The 13174-nt window shown below is 34.2% G+C and overlaps 2 non-coding genes across 2 annotated transcripts; both read left to right on the plus strand.

The window, feature by feature from the left end:
- Window positions 1-4450: 4450 nt before the first annotated feature.
- On the plus strand, window positions 4451-4522 carry TRNAC-GCA. Its single transcript has one exon. It is a non-coding gene; the product is annotated as a tRNA-Cys (tRNA).
- Window positions 4523-8963: 4441 nt separating this feature from the next.
- TRNAC-GCA lies at window positions 8964-9035 on the plus strand. Its single transcript has one exon. It is a non-coding gene; the product is annotated as a tRNA-Cys (tRNA).
- Window positions 9036-13174: the final 4139 nt, after the last annotated feature.

A 13174-nucleotide genomic window follows, 5' to 3' on the forward strand; every position in this document is an offset into this window, starting at 1 on the left:
AAAGGTTTTTTTTTAATCTAAAATACCATTGAACTTGACCATTATAGTGCCTCTCAAACGTAGGTAAAGTTTAAATTCGAGTCTCCTTGTCAAACTCACTCGGGTGCTCATCTCAACCATGATGGCGTTTCACAAGAGAGACCTAAAAAATAGCCGGATTATCGCATTAACCATTTGAATCACCTCAACCCCACTTGTTGAAATTGAAACAAATATCTATAACATAACACTAACATAGGTACGATGTTCATAAAAGTCTTTTTAATCTAAGATACTATTGAACTTGACCATTAAAGTGCCTCTCAAACTTAGGCAAACTTTAAATATAATTGGTGACAAAAGATGAAACTATAAAATAAAAAGAAATAAGAAAATAATATTCAATTTCAGAGAATTAAACCAGAATCTCCTTTGTGAAAGCAAAATATACAAACCGTAGGACAACAATGAATTTTGGGTAATGTCTAACTCTTCGACACGTCCTTTCATGTGTGTGATAGAATTCTCAGAGTTACTGAGACTATTCGAGCTGTTCGATCGTTTGGCGCTTTATTCAAAAGGATCAACATCAAACATCGAGTCCTTGATTGGCAACCCATCTAGAGGAGCGTCGATTGCATTGATTCCATCAATAGTCTTCCCATGATTTTATGGTGCATGACCCTTTTTTTTACCATTCACCTTCGAGCGCCACCATAGTTTTGCATCGTCCATGAGATGCATTGCGACCAACGTAACTCTTAGGTTCTATGAGCAAGTTCCAGTAATCTTCGAGTATTGTTCTACGTCAAAAATAAATCTTTTTAATTCCTTAGCATCCCGGTTTCCATTTAAGGGGTTGTGTTATTGGATTTTAAGTTTTTTAAGGCCACATGAACTTGGCTTGAGCTGTGGTTCTCTACAGCCCAACTTGTCAAACTCACTCGGGTGCTCATCTCAACCATGATGTCGTTCAACAAGAGAGACCGTGAAAACGACTGGATTATCGCATTAACCATTTGAATCACCTGCTCATCTCAACCATGATGTCGTTCAACAAGAGAGACCTCGAAAACGACTAGATTATCGCATTAACCAATTGAATCACCTCAACCCCACTTGTTGAAATTGAACCAAATATCTATAACATAACTCTAACAAAGGTACCAAGTTCATAAGAGTCTTTTTAATCTAAGATAGAACCTGTAAAATAAAATGAAATAAGAAAAATAATATTTCATTGACAGGAATCAAACCCAAGTATCCTCAATGAAAGCCAGATATCCTAACCGCTAGATGACAATGGATTTTTGGTGAGAATGTCCTGAAGTCTTTTGTCAGATCGCTGAAGAGTTTTAACATGATCTTTTGCTTAATGTCTAACTCTTCGACACGTCCTTCCTTGTGTGTGTTAGAGTTCTCAGAGCTACCAGGATGCTTCGAGCTGTTCGATTATGTGGCTCTTTCTTCAGAAGAGTCAACATCAAATGTTAGGTCTTTGATTGGCAACCCATCCAGGGAGCATTGATTGCATCGATTCCATCAACGATCTTCCCATGAGTGCATGACCCATTTTATATACCATTCACGTTCGAGCACTATCATAGTGTTGCATCGTCCATGAGATGCATTGCGGCTAACGTAACTCTCAGGTCGTATGAGAAAGTTCTTGTAGCCTTCAACTCTCAGGTCGTATGAGAAAGTTCTTGTAGCCTTCAACTCTCAGGTCGTATGATAGAGTTCTTAGAGCTACCGCGACCTTTTGAGGTGTTCAATTATTGGTTTTTTATTCAAAAGAGTCAACATCAAACCTCATGTCTTTAATTTGCAACCCATCCAGGGGAACGTCGATTGCATCGATTCCATCAACGGTCTTCCCATGAGTTTATGGTGCATGACCCATTTTTTATATCATCCACCTTCGAGCGCCATCGTCCATGAGATGCATTGTGGCCAACGTAACTCTTAGGTCCTACGAGCAAGTTCGTGTAACCTTCAAGTATTGTTCTACGTCAAAAATAAAGTTTTTTAATTCCTTAGAATCCGAGTTCACATTTAAGGGTTTGTGTTTTTGGATTTTAAGTTTGTTAAGCTCAAAATGAGCTTGGCTTGGGGTGGGGTTCTCTACGACCCTCCTTGTCAAACTCACTTGGGTGCTCATCTCAGTCATCTCAGCCATGATGGCGTTTAACAAAAGAGACCTTGAAAATGACCGGATTATCACATTAACCATTTGAATCACCTCAACCTCACTTGTTAAAATTGAACCAAATATCTATGACATAACCCTATTAAGGGTTCAAAGTTCATAAAAGTCTTTTTAATCTAAGATAACTGGATCATTATAGTGACTCTCAAACCAAGTTCATAAGAGTCTTTTGATTTTAAGATACTATTGAACTCATCCATTATAATGCTTCTTAAAACCTAGGTAAAGTTTAAATATGAAACTATAAAATAAAAGAAATAAGAAAATAAAATTTCATTGTCGAGAATCAAACTCGGGTCTCCTTGATGAAAGCAAGATCTTCCGTGTAATGTCTAACTCTTCGACACATTTTTTTATGAGTGTAATAGAGTTCTCAGAGCTACCGCCACATTTCTTGTTCATCGATCATGTGTCTCTTTCTTCAAAAGAGTCAACATAAAACATTAGGTCTTTGATTGGAAACCCATCCAGGGGAGCGTCGATTGCTTCAATTCCATCAATGGTCTTCCCATGATTTTTTGGTGCATGACTAGTTTTTTATACAACTCACCTTCGAGCACCACCATAGTTTTGCATTGTCCATGAGATGCATTGTGGGCCAACGTAACTCTCAAGTCCTCTGAGTAAGTTCTTATAGTCTTGAAGTATAATATCAAAACATATTAAGGTATTTGATATGTTAAACAGTAAAATAATTGATGTGTATCATAAACATTAAATAAAAATATATATTTAAAATTTGAATGAGATTCATATTAATTAAACATATATTATGATATTCTACGACATTTTAATATTATTTAAATAAGATGTTATATCTTAATGTATTAGGTATTCAAATATATAATTTGACAAAAATTATCACAAGTTCACCGTAAATAGAACCCTAGCGTTAAGTCAAAAAGCATCAAACACTAAATACTTTGAAATTTTAGGTGATATTTTGCAGAGGAAGCTGATAAGGTCTTCAAAGAGCATGTGGTGGTGTCTGACATTTTAGGTTAACAACATGTTGAAAAGAAACCAGAAATTCTGATACTGGTAATTAACTACAAATCTTTGAATAAGGTTTTAGAATAAATAAGATATCCAAACCAAATAAAAAAATATTTGATAAAAAGAATTTAGAAAACATTCGATATGAAATTGGGATTTCGAAAAATTCTAATTTCCTAAAAGAACAAATATAAAATAGCATTAAATGTCCAGTTTAGAAAATATAAGAGGAACGTCATGCGATTTAGGCTAAAAAACACTCCATCCGAATTTCAGATGATTATGAATGATATTTTCAATTCTTTCAAAAAATATCAATAGTTTATATTGATGATGTGTTGATATTTTCTAAAACCATTAAGATGAACACTTTAAACATCTACATACATTCATTAATGCAATCAAAAGAAATCAGTTAGTTGTGTCCATACCCAAAATCAAATAATATCAAACTCAGATCCGCTTTCTTGGATTTTAAATTTATTTGAGCCTTATAAAACCCATTCAATGGTCCATTGAGTTTGTCTCAAACTTTCGTGATGACGTATCCTAGAAAAGGCAACTTCAAAAAAAAATTAGGTTCTCTCAATTATGTGTCTTAAATCCTTCAAGATCTCACGCATATTTACAAATGTCTTGATGAGTGTCTTGAAAATAATACAAAGTCTTGATTTGTAAAGGATATCTCTACAACCGAAAAAAATCAAATCATTAGTCAAATAAACTCTAGACTTAAGTCTTATTGACCCAAGGGTAGATCTCATAGTGAAACGTGATTGCATCAAATATCGGATATGGAGGTATCTAAAATTGTCAAAGAGGACCGAGAATCAATTATCATATTTCATTCAAAAGCCTCTAATAATACCATACAAATTACAAAAACAGTAAAAAAAAAAAAATATATATTATTTCCATTGTACTCCGTGCACAACAATTTTAAAGGAAATTTAAAATAAATCCAGCGTATTTGTCATACTTTTGTGTTCAATTACTATAAATCAAGAAAAGAATTGAGTTGTAATAAAATATCACTTGACATTGGAATGTAATTTGAAGACTTTTTATCTTCGGGAGTTGAATTACATTTAAGATTATTTATGTTATTTCATATTTTCTTCAATTTGTATTTAATAGCTTTGGGTAGTTTGTAGATGAACTATATTTGAATTATCTTTTTGGCCTTTCTATTTTCGACAGACACGTTTTACACTTTTGGACTGACACTTGGTAGAAGGGGTCACTAAGGCTAAAATCATATAAAATGGGTTCATAGCTCAGTGGCAGAGCATTTGACTGCAGATCAAGAGGTCACCAGTTCGAATCTGGTTGGGCCCTTTAAAAAATTTTGGACGAACACTTTGTTCGATTTGCTCCGAACGACCGAGTGTCTAAAGGAAAAGAAATAAGAATAATTACCGATTCCAAACCTTATTCCAAAGTCCTTCACCACATAGAACCATGCCCTTAGAACCTAAGGGCCACTATTCTCGGACAAGAACCGTGTGCACCCACTTACCGAGTCTTGTACTCACTCCATCTTTTTCATGTAACTAAGAGTAGTTGCCCTAGACCAACAACACCCACCAAAACTATTTTTGATGTTTTAAAATGATTTTTTTTTAACCTTTCCCTTATTTTGTACTATGAACCTATAAACTCTATTTTGAATATAATGTAAATATTATGTTTATTATATTTTAATTCTTTTTTTATTTCGAGAAAACATTTTACTTTGTGTTCAACCTCTTTTAACTTGCTTCGGAAATGGCTCGTGACATAAACATAAAAAAGTAATTTTTTAGTATGAATTTTAATATAAGTTGCATTCTTATATTGACAAAACCACTAGTACCAAAAATATTCATGAACTTTCAAAACTAATGCCCTTAACATTCTAAAATAAGGTTCTAACTATTAGTGAGTTGCATAAATCATCTCCCTTTTTATTTTCACTCACTCCTCTTATTCAACCTATGACCCATTAATATCATTAATATTTCATCTCCTTGTTTTTTAGCTTTTTGAATATCAAAATCTTAAATAAAAAGGAAAAGCTCTCTAAAATATTCTTATTTTCCAATAATTTTACATAATTTAACTTTTTAAAAATCGGTAAATTAAAAAAATCAAACATTAATATATTCATAATTTCATGTAGTCTTCATAAGTTTGCCGGCGACATTGTTTGTTGTCGAGCTTGATAATGTGAGTTTGTAACTCATCCGTTAGGGTTCTTGGAATGATTCTCTAGATTATCCCTTCCATGTTGGGAGTTGGGCCATGGGTCTTGGGTGAAGGAACCGTTGTTGAATAAATGACATGAAACTAGTTTCACTTAGTAATGTTGCCTTTTGCTCCTATTGGTGGAAGGATAATAGGTCGATTATACCTTTATGGTAGTTTTAAGCGTGACAACATTTGACAACCAGACTAATTTTGCTTCATTTCTAAATGAAAACGTGTAAATTGTAAACTCAAACATTTCAAAGAAATAAACAAGTTTTGATGGTACCATGCTAACGAGAAAACAAATGTTGACTTTGACCAATCCCTATATATTTTTTTTCTATATTTTGAAACTATTTTAAGCACTTTTCTCGTGTACTCCTTACAAATTTACCTTTTAAGGTTGTAAACATTTGTGTATGGGTGACTATTATGATTATAAGTCAACTAGTTAAGTAGAAATAAATTTTGAAGATGAAATTAAAGTACTAATTTTGATGTCATCTTTACCCGAGTTTTGGGATATTGTTATTAATGATATTCAATCGACATTAGTAATTCACAATGATAATATTCAAAATACTTGACAAAAAAATAATGGTCAACATAAGATATTTGAAACAAATAAATCTTTTGTCCTCTATGATATATCAAATCACTCCTTTAAAATTCCTTAATAATAAACCGGAAGTCTTACATCACTTATACAGAAAAGTTCCTTGCATAGAAGTTTTATTAGATACTTTTAAGCATCTAGAGATCAACTAGACACAAAGCTAAACATTCTAAAAAAAAATTAGGGGCTAAACTTTTAAGTTAACGTAATTTAAGAAACTTATGATTTTTATATTATCAAGAGTTTAATTGAGCTAGGTCAATTCAATCTAGTGGACCCAAGAATGTAACCGAACCAAACCAACTAGTTAGTAACATGATTTAGTGGAAGCATTTTCATGCAAAGTAGAAGCAACAATGGAGTGTTTGAAATAATATAGTTTTTACCCCTTAAGGTCATTTTACACCGTTTCTTGGTTTACCTACTTATCCTTATCCAATGACCACCAAATTTCATATCTAACCTCAACATGCTATAAATGCTCAGTATTAAAATTTAATAGACAACGGAGCTCAGATAGTGGGTTTTTTTTTCATATATTCTTAATTCATACTTGGTTTAGGGTTCATATGAAAATCCAAGCGATTTCTACAAGTATTTCTTAACAAAGAGTCCAAGGGGGCTACTTGTCTCGTCATCGACGTTTGGGACCTCCATTCTTGAGCTTCCAGTATCTGAATTACTTCAAATTTCCTTCCACATACTCCTTATTGTGTCTAGTTTATGAAACTATAATGTTTTTTACTAGAATCGGTCTAGAATGGGGTTAAAATTGAGAAAATTCGAGAAAAGGTCAAATTTTGAGTTGACTTGGACAGTTCAATTGAACTGGCCATATTATCGTTTTCTTCCTCTAAACAGGAAGAAGATGCGCATTTTTCGCATTGCCGCCATCTGAAACTCGGCTTGTACAGCCACATTTACAGCGTTTCTCTCCTTGATTTCTTCGTGAAACTTAAAGATGGATGTTACAAGAAAGGGCTATGGATTTATTTGATACCTTCTCGTGGATCGTAACCTAAGATATTCGCTTCCAAAGTTCATGCAAAATCTGATTTATCGTTGGAGATAAAACAAAGGATTTCTTATTGGGTAGCCGATTCTAGGGGTTTCAAGACCCTATTTCCTCACTTTTAGCTTATAACATTGCTCTATTTGAAATTGTTTTTAACGTATTTCCTCGCTCACGTTTTCTAAAATATTTCTTCTAAACGTGATAGGAGTGAGTCGTGCAAGGAAGAAGGATTTTGGTTCGTTTTTTTGTAGAAAATTTGTACCCCTTTCCTAAAACCTTTAGCGGACAACATACCCAAAACAGATGCGCTACACCTCGTCTCACCCCTCCAGAGCATATGAATCCACCCAATCGATGAACACTCAAACCAAACTCGCCCATACTTTTTGGCACAGGGATGTGAGAACCAATCCGAGTAATCTACAATGGGGAGACCCCTTAAAGCAACAAACGAGAATGGCTCGGTTGATAGCAGGGTTAAAGAAAAGGTGAGTATGAAAAGACATATCGCGTAACCGTCCCTTTAAGCAGCTTCATTCTTTCTCTATCTTGGAACCAACTTTATGAAAAAAAATCAGTCTTTCAACTGAAAGTGTGACTGTTGGGTATGGATAAGTGAACCTCTTGGTTCGGGGGAAATCAGAGATGTTGGCTAAGAAAGCTAAGCAGACAAGTACAGGATGGACAAAATGCACATACGAATTGATTGACATGATCCCTCTCCCTCTCTCTTTGGCTAGTTGGCTAGTTACACGATAAGCGGGAAAGCATACCAGGCAAGGAAAGAAAGGTTGCTCGATCTCCTGTAAGGCCAACCCTCAACGGCGAGCTCACCAGGCAATGCTATAAGTCCAATAGAAGTCCAAGGTTTTGTCTACTACGGACTAGGAAGCTCTTGGAGGATCTAACATGAAATGAGAAATACATTCGATTATGGCAAATAATAGATAACGAACTTTTTGGTAGAAATTGAATGATCCCTTGGCTCGGGCAAGAAAAGGAAAAGGTAGTCGTACTCCTACTTTTTCCGTCGCACGAGAGGAAAGTTTGAGCTGAACGATTGAATCACACTAGGTAAGAAAGGCGGGCTTAGCAGGTTTCTCCAAACGTATAAACAAAAAGAAGATACGGATACACATACATTCTCACATGGAAGAACCTAGCTGAACCAGATCAAGGGTCCTAACCTAGTTCGACTGATCTTCTTTGGTTAGCCCCCACCACTTGTAATGAGGTCAACCCGTATGTGCTTTTTCTTTTCGTTTAGCGAGATAGCGTACCAGCTCTTTCAGCTCATAGCAGTAGTATGAAAAGCGGAATCCTCATCCTGAGTCGAGTNAAAGTCTTGATTTGTAAAGGATATCTCTACAACCCAAAAAAATCAAATCATTAGTCAAATAAACTCTAGACTTAAGTCTTATTGACCCAAGGGCAGATCTCATAGTGAAACGTGATGCATCAAATATTGGATATGGAGGTATCTAAAATTGTCAAAGTGGACCGAGAATCAATTATCATATTTCATTCAAAAGCCTCTAATAATACCATACAAATTACAAAACAGTAAAAAAAATATATATATATTATTTCCATTGTACTTAGTGCACAACAATTTTAAAGGAAATTTAAAATAAATCCAGCGTATTTGTCATACTTTTAAGTTCAATTACTATAAATCAAGAAAAGAATTGAGTTGTAATAAAATATCACTTGACATTGGAATGTAATTTGAAGACTTTTTATCTTCGGGAGTTGAATTACATTTAAGATTATTTATGTTATTTCATATTTTCTTCAATTTGTATTTAATAGCTTTGGGTAGTTTGTAGATGAACTATGTTTGAATTATCTTTTTGGCCTTTCTATCTGTCGACTGACACTTGGTAGAAGGGGTCACTAAGGCTAAAATCATATAAAATGGGTTCATAGCTCAGTGGTAGAGCATTTGACTGCAGATCAAGAGGTTACCAGTTCGAATCTGGTTGGGCCCTTTTAAAAATTTTGGACGAACACTTTGTTCGATTTGCTCCGAACCACCGAGTGTCTAAAGGAAAAGAAATAAGAATAATTACCGATTCCAAACCTTATTCCAAAGTCCACCACATAGAACCATGCCCTTAGAACCTAAGGGCCACTATTCTCGGACAAGAACCGTGTGCACCCACTTACCGAGTCTTGTACTCACTCCATCTTTTTTATGTAACTAAGAGTAGTTGCCCTAGACCAACAACACCCACCAAAACTATTTTTGATGTTTTAAAATGATTTTTTTTTAACCTTTCCCTTATTTTGTACTATGAACCTATAAACTCTATTTTGAATATAATGTAAATATTATGTTTATTATATTTTAATTCTTTTTTTATTTCGAGAAAACATTTTACTTTGTGTTCAACCTCTTTTAACTTGCTTCGTAAATGGCTCGTGATATAAACATAAAAAAGTAATCTTTTAGTATGAATTTTAATATAAGTTGCATTCTTATATTGACAAAAACACTAGTACCAAAAATATTCATGAACTTTCAAAACTAATGCCCTTAACATTCTAAAATAAGGTTCTAACTATTAGTGAGTTGCATAAATCATCTCCCTTTTTATTTTCACTCACTCCTCTTCTTCAACCTATGACCCATTAATATCATTAATATTTCATCTCCTTGTTTTTTAGCTTTTTGAATATCAAAATCTTAAATAAAAAGGAAAAGCTCTCTAAAATATTCTTATTTTCTAGTAATTTTACATAATTTAACATTTTAAAAATCGGTAAATTAAAAAAATCAAACATTAATATATTCATAATTTCATGTAGTCTTCATAAGTTTGCCGGCGACATTGTTTGTTGTCGAGCTAGATAATGTGAGTTTGTAACTCATCCGTTAGGGTTCTTGGAATGATTCTCTAGATTATCCCTTCCATGTTGGGAGTTGGGCCATGGGTCTTGGGTGAAGGAACCGTTGTTGAATAAATGACATGAAACTAGTTTCACTTAGTAACGTTGCCTTTTGCTCCTATTGGTGGAAGGATAATAGGTCGATTATACCTTTATGGTAGTTTTAAGCGTGACAACATTTGACAACCAGACTAATTTTGCTTCATTTCTAAATGAAAACGTGTAAATTGTAAACTCAAACATTTCAAAGAAATAAACAAGTTTTCATGGTACCATGCTAACCAACAAATGTTGACTTTGACCAATCCCTTTTCTCGTGTACTCCTTACAAATTTACCTTTTAAGGTTGTAAACATTTGTGTATGGTGACTATTATGATTATAAGTCAACTAGTTAAGTAGAAATAAATTTTGAAGATGAAATTAAAGTATTAATTTTGATGTCATCTTTACCCGAGTTTTGGGATATTGTTATTAATGATATTCAATCGACATTAGTAATTCACAATGATAATATTCAAAATACTTGACAAAAAAAGAATGGTCAACATAAGATATTTGAAACAAATAAATCTTTTGTCCTCTATGATATATCAAATCACTCCTTTAAAATTCCTTAATAATAAACCGGAAGTCTTACATCACTTATATAGAAAAGTTACTTGCATAGAAGTTTTATCAGATACTTTTAAGCATCTAGAGATCAACTAGACACAAAGCTAAACATTCTAAAAAAAAATTAGGGGCTAAACTTTTAAGTTAACCTAATTTAAGAAACTTATGATTTTTATATTATCAAGAGTTTAATTGAGATAGGTCAATTCAATCTAGTGGACCCAAGAATTGAACCGAACCAAACCAACTAGTTAGTAACATGATTTAGTGGAAGCATTTTCATGCAAAGTAGAAGCAACAATGGAGGGTTTGAAATAATATAGTTTTTACCCCTTAAGGTCATTTTACACCGTTTCTTGGTTTACCTACTTATCCTTATCCAATGACAACCAAATTTCATATCTAACCTCAACATGCTATAAATGCTCAGTATTAAAATTTAATAGACAACGGAGCTCAGATGGTGGGTTTTTTTCATATATTCTTAATTCATACTTGGTTTAGGGTTCATATGAAACGGAGCTCAGATGGTGGGTTTTTTTCATATATTCTTAATTCATACTTGGTTTAGGGTTCATATGAAAATCCAAGCGATTTCTACAAGTATTTCTTAACAAAGAGTCCAAGGGGGCTACTTGTCTCGTCGTCGACGTTTGGGACCTNCTCTTTCAGCTCATAGCAGTAGTATGAAAAGCGGAATCCTCATCCTGAGTCGAGTTCACATTTCCATATGAATCGACATCGGCCAAACCAAGGGCTTCTATTTTTTCATTTACGAAAGCGAATTTAAAAGTTTCGATAAAACCAACCGCTTTTAAAGAAGGAGTCGCTCTATCTTGATTACCGTGGACATACGCATCTCCCTCTTTAACTTTGCCTACCATGAAAAGGATAGTTCCCTCACGATAGGCCCTCCTAGCTGTCGAACGTCTTTCGATCAATCGAGAGAGGTATAGAATAGTACAACAAACCAACAAGACAAGAATGGGCTCATAAGATGGGCGGTCAGGGAATTGATTTCATTTGTGTTATCCGCCAAGGAAATGATCAAGGAATTCTCTATACACGGCTGAGAGATGACCATAATGTTGCACATCCTGAATAAAGTACCGTAGCCAAGTGAAGCTTTTGAAAATGAACGCGTGTATAACTCACATCCATTTTCTCTTCGATTCGCAAACTTTAGATCTTATCTTACCTTCGTCTCCGAGTGACTGAGAGAGAATTTGGGCCTGGCGTGCAACCGGTTCGGTCAACAATAAGGTACAAAGCGGATTGATTAAATGGGCTTGAAGTTCCATTATCGTTAGGTCGAAGATCTCTACTAGGTTTAGTGCACTTTGGTAGTTGCGAATGTTGCCGTAATCGAATGTCTTTCTCATTCGACATTCTCTCTTACCAAGCACTCATACTCGCAAGGGTTGAGGAGACAGTCTGTGAGATAATTGGGCTTCGAGATTGCGTATACACGAAAAGAGCTCGCTTTTGACTTTCTACCTCAGCGTTTTGTGCCCGGTTCCGGTTCTGGAAATGATCTGATCTCTTTCATTGGAGCACATTGATGCCGAAGGAGTCTTCGGAACCGGTGGAGAGGCTATGATGACTTCAGGCTATTCAAATAGCATGACTGATATCACAAAGAAAGGATATCTAAGTCACACTCGTGAAATTTCTTTTTCATAAACTTGCCTGATGATTGATAAGGTAAGGGATTTTAAAAGACAAAAGAATGACAATTCTATGTGATAGAAAGAAAAGGAGATTTTTTTTTTTTTCATTTTGTGTGGTTCGAACCTATGGCTCTTTGAAACTTCTTGCATAATTCATTTTGATACAATATACTTGAGACCTCTCACACCCGAAACAATAATCATACACCACTAGACCAAATGCCTTTATAGCAAGTCTATAGTTCTTAGTTGCTGTGCCTCAATACATGAAATTTACATAAATTGTGCATGCATTTGCCACAAATTCCTTTGGGTTGGGTTAGGCCTTATAATTATTTTAGTGCTTTTTTTTTCTTTCCCAGGGCATTTAGAGAATCGAACTCGAAACCTCTTGCACCCAAAAGAAAAATCATTCCACTAAACCAAATGTCCTTATTATGGGCTATATATTAAGTTTTTTATGTAATGTATCATCATTATTTCATTTATTTTCTTTGTTAATAAAATCCATGAGCAATAATCATTATTATATCTTTTAGATCTAGACCGCTGTTAAATTATTTACATAGGGTTTGCGACAATTACTGTATTGAGAAGAAAATAGTGTAAGTTTTATTGAGAAGAAAATAGTGTAAGTTTTAGTTTGATAGTTCCATTTGAGACACATCTCGTGAGTACACAAGTAAAACAAATATCGAAAGTTAGGATTTGGGTAGGCATGCCTATTGAAAGTGGAAAAGATAAAATAATATTAAAAGAGCATCATCATTATAGTTTTAATTGCCATAATTTTTGGTTTCTTAAGATTAAGATGGAAGAATATACATTTGGTTGTTGAATTGTTTTCTTTGAGGAAGTTATCAAATTCTCTCTCCACAAGTAGCAATATAACTACTCGATTTCTTTCTTTACTTACAATAAGTCCTCTCTCTATATGTGCTTGTGGGACATTAC

Source organism: Cucurbita maxima, unplaced genomic scaffold (assembly GCF_002738345.1).
Source record: "Cucurbita maxima cultivar Rimu unplaced genomic scaffold, Cmax_1.0 Cma_Scf00260, whole genome shotgun sequence".
NCBI lineage: Eukaryota > Viridiplantae > Streptophyta > Magnoliopsida > Cucurbitales > Cucurbitaceae > Cucurbita > Cucurbita maxima.